The 7,411-nt window shown below is 42.2% G+C and overlaps 1 long non-coding RNA gene across 1 annotated transcript; it reads right to left on the minus strand.

Moving 5' to 3' along the window:
• Positions 1–2,178: 2,178 nt before the first annotated feature.
• LOC148115616 (uncharacterized) lies at positions 2,179–4,490 on the minus strand. Its single transcript, XR_015731981.1, has 3 exons — positions 4,414–4,490; positions 2,624–2,728; positions 2,179–2,502 (listed from the first exon to the last, which is right to left on the minus strand). It is a non-coding gene; the product is annotated as an uncharacterized LOC148115616 (long non-coding RNA).
• Between the last annotated feature and the right edge of the window lie 2,921 nt (positions 4,491–7,411).

The following is a 7,411-nucleotide window of genomic DNA, read 5'->3' on the forward strand; positions in this document are numbered from 1 at the left end:
TTATGATGTTATTTCTCATTCAGGAGTCTGACAGCCCATGGATAAAAACTGTTCTTCAGCCTGTTTGTGTGGCTGGTTATACTTCTATATATCCTTCCCAATGGTAGAAGGGTAAAGAAGTCATGGTCAGGGTGAGAGTCTTTCCTGAGAATTTTCCTCACTTTTCTAAGGCAGCGAGCCATAGCAATCTCATCTAGTGGTATCAGGGGACAGCCCATGAAGTTTTGTGCTGTACTCACTACCCTCTGTAATGTTTTTCTCCAGCTCCAGAACCCTCTCCAGGCACCAGCAGCGAGAGCAGTGAGGCCAGCGAAGAGGATCCGATGGTAAATGAAGACATCTGCCCCTTTTCCATAAAGTCCCATATATTGATACCCAGAACAGGGACCCAGGGGGACATAGAAGCCATTCTAGACACCAGATGTACCAGGTGCCTAATTAGCTGCTCTATCATCCAGAGGCTAGGGATAGACACAAAACCCATGGGCACTCCATATGTGTTGAGCAAGTAGGTGAAGGCCCAGCCACTTTAGTCATTGAGCTCATGAGCCTGGAGATGGGATGCCATTGGGAACTTTTATGCTTTGTGGAAGCTCCGAAGATAACAGTCGTTCATCCTAGGCCTCACTTGGCTGAACAAATGGGGTCAAGACATCATGTGGGAAGATGGCTACCAAAAACTAAAAATAGGCATCAGCCCACTACCTCCACCCCCTCAGGCCAAAGTGCAACTGCTTCAGCTCCCAAGCAGCCCTGGCTGGGGGGAGGGGGCCACAGCCACCGCAGCCACCTGACTGCCCCCAGGTGCCCAAAGAGTACAGGGATCTGGCTCATGCATTCAGAGAGCACAGATGTAACATCCTCCCTCTCCCCACCACCTGTGCTGTAGAATTTGTGCTGGGAGCTAAGCTGCCAAAACCCAAGATGTACTCCATGACCCTTAAAGAGATGGGCAAATTAAGAAAGTACATCAACACCAATTTGGCAAGGGGTTTCATCCAACCTGCCAAATCTAAAGTAGTGCCCCCCCACCATGCTGTTCAAAGAAAAGAAGGACGGAGGGCTGTGGCTCTGTGTGGACTTCTGTGGTTTTAACACTGTGTGCATGGAGAACACCTATCTCTCCCCCTAATGAAAGACATGCTAAGTCACCTAGCGAAGTGCAAAGTGTTCACCAAGCTACACCTGAGAGAAGCCTATTACCAGGTGCAGATTAAGGAGGGAGATGAATGGAAGACCACCTTCAATTGCCCGTTGGGCAGCTTCCAGTTCAAGGTCATGCTGTTCGGACTCCAAGGAGCTCCTGCTGTCTTCATGCAGCTAATCACTGAGGTGCTGCATCAGCACATGTACAAAGGTGTCCTAGTTTACCTGAACGACATTCTCATATTCAGTGAGAAGTCAAGGATGTTCAGCCTGCACCTGGGCAGGCGTGACTGGAGGTCAACCAAAGTTGGGACAGTGATCTGATTGGACCATGTGATGCACATGTAGATGGAAGGGAAGGAACTTTGATTTTACTTAGGGTGGGGAAAACCAGGGACTTTCAGATTTGGGTTTTGCCAGATGTGCCAATATGACATCTGTAATAAATTCATGCCTTGAGGAAGATGCCTGCCTTGGAGCTTTGATTACGTTGGGGGGTGTTACAGGTTCGTTAGTTGTGAGCCCTGTGCCTTGCTTTTTTTTCAGCCTCTGAAACTTCTGAAACTCTATTTCAGAAAAAAACTTTTTTTTCTGCCTCTGAAAGCCTCCAAAACAGCTTCAGAAAAAAGCCTCATTTCAGAGACTCATTTTCTGCAGCTCTGTTTCTGAGGCTTTTTTTCTGAAGCTTCATTTCTGAGGCTTTTTTCAGCCTCTGAAACCTCCGTTTGAGAGGTTGAGCGGGGCTACATTCGGATAAGACACACCCAGATTTTAACTCTTTTTGGGGAGAAAAACGGTGTGTCTTATACTCCAAAAATACGGTACATTCTTTCTCTTGCATCACTGAGCATAACTGGATAATAATTGAGAGATGATATAACTTTTTGATTAGTTGGTTCATCTTTGTATTTTACTCAGGTTGTAACTGGTGATAGCCCTGGAATTTATTAAGCACTCTATCTTTCGTAACATGTAACTTGCAGTAACATTAGGAATATTGTCTTTTACAAACAGAAGAGCCAAGGAACCCTGTGATTATTCTCAGAAACTATTTATTACATGACAAATAATTCTGAATGTGATCCCACAGAAGGATACAGCATGACGGATGGAGAACATCTGTGTAGAAATGGGAAGGGAGAAGAAGATGTCTCCCTTTGTTTATGGGAGATTCTTCTGAATAGATTTGTCTTTAGAATTTACTAAATGGGGGACTACTATTGCAAAGAGAAGAGTTGCAGCACCATGTGGATTCTTTATAGGAGGTACCATGTACTTTCCAAATCTTTTCTTCACCACATGTAATATTCTTGCCTGTGGTACAACCAGCATCCCAGTGGAGCAATTTGCCATCTCCTATTGGGAAGTTGAAAGGAAGGATGATTTTAAAAGGGTGGTGGTGAGAAAATACAAAAGGAAGGGGAACCCCTTGAAGTTCCAGCCCACTTCAAACTGCCTTGGAGCTCCAGGATCTTACCTCTATAGAAACCTGTCTTGAAACATTGATCTGTGTCACAAGAATAACAAGCAGGCTTCCATCCAGGAGTCCTCTGGGACTTATCATTGCACCACAGACAATAACCTGTAAGAGAGAAGAAGGTTACTATGGCTGAGACCTGTAACCACAACAGGGATTTTGCATGCTTTGTATCATATCCTTGTGGATTGTTGCAGCAATATGATGATGATGATGATGATGATGATGATGATGATGATGATGATGATGATGATGATGATGATGGTTGGTCACACAGTCAACCAGATATCTAATTGGATATAGCATTTTTATCCACATATTGAGTCTTTCCCAAGGACCTGAGATAGGCAGGGACTTGTTTTTGTTTTATGGTGTTAAAGCTATCACCAAAAATGTTTGTTTGTTTATTTGTTTGTTTGTTTGTTTGTTTGTTTGTTTACCTCCCATCTGATTGCAAGGCAACACTAGGCAGCTTACAAGATTAAAAACAATAAGACCATATTATTATTATTATTTATTGTTGTTAGTTGCAAAGTTGTGTCTGACCCATTGTGACCCCATGGACAACATTCCTCCAGGCCTTCCTGTCTTCTACCATCCCCTGGAGTCCATTTAAGCTCACACCGACAGCTTCAGTGACTCCAGCCAGCCACTTCATTCTCTGTCATCCCCTTCTTCTTTTGCCCTCAATCGTTCCCAGCATTAAGCTCTTCTCAAGTGAGTCCTTCCTTTTCATTTGGTGGCCAATTATTATACATAGGCAATAGCAATAACACTTAGACTTATATATACCACTTCACAGTGCCCTCTCTCAGTTGTTCTACAGAGTCAGCATATTGCTCCCAACGATCTGTGTCCTCATTTTACTGACCTTGGAAAGATGGCAGGCTGGGTCAACCTTGAGCCTGGTGAGATTCAAACTGCCAAATTGCAGTCAGCCGGCAGTCAGCAGATGTACCCTGCAATATTGCAGCTGTAACCACTGCACCACAGAGCTCATCATAAGGTACCTATTACTATTGGTACCATCTTTGCTATCTTTTGCCACAGCCATTCTACTTCCATTTGCAGGTGTTTGTATTTTGTAATTTTCTCCACTTCTTTCACTTTCATTCAGCTGTCTTCAGGGATTGCAATGTCCACTATCCAAATATCTTTATTGCCTTCACTATTGTTAAGTATGGAGTGTTTCAGGTGCTGTTATTATTTTATCCCATACCTTTATAAGGGGTGGATTTTTATACCTTGAGTTTGGCTGTTCACCAATACAGAGTTCGTCTACTGCTCCATGAGTGCAAGAATGGGGGAGGTTTAGTCCAATTCTCACTCCCATCCCATTGCAATTGCATCCCATTCCCATGTTTTCCACCTTTCATTCAAAACGGTGAATTCCCAACTCGACCCATCTCAATCATTCAAGAGTGAATAGATTCCAGAATTTCCTTCCACCTTAGCACCATCATCCAAGATCATGGCCTGTCTGTGGATCCAGTTGGATCTACAGCAAATTTCACTGAACTTTCCTCTCCAGATATTCTAGCTCCAGCTCTGCCCAAATATATCAGATAATCATGCTCCCTTTGAGAGCAGACCTTGATCCATAACCCTGCTGGTCTTCAAGTCAAGCTCTGGATCAGACAAAATCCTTTGTATTTCTCTATGCAAATGAACTTCTACATTTAAGGGATGGAATCAAATCTCAACTAAACATTTTCCAAGTCAAGCCATGACAAATCTTTCCTAAATACTAAAAGCTGTTAACTTACTTACTTACTTACTTACTTACTTACCTGTAGTGCTGAAGAGGATGACAAAAATCCCAAAGAGAAGAACCTTATTCATTTTGGATTTCAAATGAATGGCTTCTTACTTGGATAGAGGGAGATTTGTCTGGGGCAGATGTACGATTCAGTGGATTCATTTTATCCACTAAAATGAATACGTGTTGAGTGATGGTATGGGTGGAGTTTCAAGGACTTCTGAGATTACGTGTCCATGTGTTCAGGGAGGTATTTCCCCAAGCAATGTTCTTCAAGGAAGAGTACAGTACAATCTGTTAAGGATATTGGTATTGTGTAAATGCACAAGGAAAACGTTGCTGAGAGCAATGAATAAGAGATAAGCAAACTCGTTTATCAAAAGCTTACTTTATAGTAGAAAAACAGTCTCATAGTCTTTAAACAAATTCCAAGTCTTTGCCAGTTAAATCAGTCCAGTAGTTACAGATATCTTCTTACCAAACAAACAGTAGTTGGTTAGAATAACAAACTCACTCAAGTTCACAAACCACGATGGTAGCAGATCCATCAAACGATGATTAACAGATAGCAACTCCTCTCAATGGCAGCATATCATCAGCTTCAGCATATCAGCATCATCTCTTCATATCATCATAGCAGCAACTGAACACGTTACAATACCTTGCTTAAATATTCTCACAACCAGTCATTACCTAATTACAGCATGACTCAGCATTACAATGAATCAGCAAGAATACCTTTAAAGTAACATAATACATTTACAGATTAAAGTTACAGTACACATATATTGCCTGGACAACTAGTTAGGCTCAAACCATATCCTAACATTCTCCCGTTTGGACAGGTCAATATATACAGTTTAGATTCTTAATCCATAGCTTTCACAACACGTTCTATGTTTTATAGCACCTTGTGCTTTGGTAAAATTATCAACTATATTGTCTTCCGACATACAATATTCCAACTTAATCATGTTGCTTTGGATACACTGATGAACATTCAGATACCTAATGTCAGTATACTTAGATCTAGTTTTAACTGCTAAATTTGTTGCCATCTTTATAGCAACTTGGTTGTCCTCATGTATTACAATTGGATAATCCATCTTTAAACCAATATCCATCATTAATTGTTTGTAATAAATTAGATCAGTGCAAACGAGTGACAAACATGAGAATTCTGCCTCTATAGTCAAAAGACTAATATGTTTTTGATGAATTGATTTCCAGCCAATCACACAATTGTTTAACATGATAGCTATACCCGATGTGGACTTTCTAGTGGTCACATCAGTAGCAAAACTGGCATCAGCATATGCGCTCAACACTAAATCATTTTTAGGTTCTAGATACAATGCATAATGCATCGTCATTTTCATATACCTTAATATACGCTTTGTGGCCTGCCAATGCCTATCAGTTTGCTCTGCATTACATCTCGCTAATTGGTTTACTCCAAATGAAATATCAGGTCTTGACAATTGCTTATATAAGATAAACTACCTATAAGAGACTGGTAGATCTCCTTACTGAATTTGGATTTCTCCTTGTTGAAAATCCTGTACCATAGGCGTTTTAGCTGGCTTACATAGCTCCATGCCATAACGTTTTAACATTTGGCTTATTTTGCTAGATTGAGATATTTTATAACCTCTAGCTGTTTGATTGATATCTAGACCCAAATAATGCCTAATATTTCCTAAATTTCTGATCTTAAATTTGGTTTGTAACTGTTCAACAATATCTATGGCCTCTTTGTCAGTTTTCGTTATTATGGCTATATCTGTCACTGCGTTATTTTATTTGCCAGCTGAACTCATCATTTCTGGACTGTCAGACTCTCCGTAGCTTTGCCAACTTCTTATCAGTAAGCTACGTGTTTCCGTATCCACCCACATTCCTTCACTTGCTTCACACACTCTTCCTTTGTTCTCCTGCCAGCAAGGTCCGGCTTTGGACCGGCAGGAGACCTCGCTTGCCAAAATGTAACAATTAACTTTTCTTAGTTAGTGAGGTGTTTTATTTTCTTTATAACAAATAAATGAGTTTTATTAGAAACTTTTCCTCGCGTTTCTTTTCGGAATATTGCAAACAAGGATAAGCCTCGATTCATCTCCTCCTTTAAACCAGGGTAATTAGTCCCAGAGCCAAACATGGGATTAATAAATGCCCTGACAATATCATCTGTAAACAATAACAAAAATGATACCACACCATTATCTTCTCTCTTAAAGAGACACTTATCCGCTACACCTTCATGAAAACCAATCCTATTTAGCTCTTTAACTATACATTGGTTCCACTCAAACCCCGATTGTCTCAAACCATAAAGGCTTTTATTTAACTTCCAACAATCAGTGTGGTTTTGTGTTTCAACTCCTAAAGTCTTCTTCATATAGATGGTGTGTCTCAATGGAGCATGCGAATATGCTGTCTCTACATCTATATGGTTTATACTATATTTATACTTAGCTGCCCGGGGATTGAGGGGCTTTTTAACAAAATTTTTAGTCAAATTTTTAAGGGGTCCTAGGGAGGGGGAGGGTCAGATTGGAATTCGGGCTGTGGGTATGGGGGATAACCCACAAGGGGGAGGGTCGGGTCTGGCAGTGAAGCGTGGTGTGGGGGATGGAGGACCCGGGATCGAGGGGGGGGTTAGAGCTTGTCCGGATAGTTTTTTGAACATCAGTACTGTAGGTGGGAGGGGTAGATATGGCGGGAGCAGGGGGCCATATCGTGTTAGGGGAGTGCGCACTCGCTGTCTACGAGCGGTGGCGTGCTCCGGCCCCCAAGGCTCTACTCGCTCCTCAGGTTGCATAGACCCTCAGGACCCAGGCCTTCGGCTGATGCTGTGCAATGCCAGGTCCGTAGTAAATAAAGCCCCCCTCATCTGTGATCTTGTTCAGGAGGGGGGTGCGGACCTGGCAGGTATTACGGAGACCTGGTTGGGCCAGGAGGGGGGGGTTCCCCTCGTTGAAATGTGCCCGCCAGGTTTCCAAGCATTCCATCAGCCGAGGTCACAGGGGAGG

The sequence above is a fragment of the Pantherophis guttatus genome, chromosome 2 (assembly GCF_059756535.1).
Source record: "Pantherophis guttatus breed Tessera chromosome 2, ASM5975653v1, whole genome shotgun sequence".
Classification (NCBI taxonomy): domain Eukaryota; kingdom Metazoa; phylum Chordata; class Lepidosauria; order Squamata; family Colubridae; genus Pantherophis; species Pantherophis guttatus.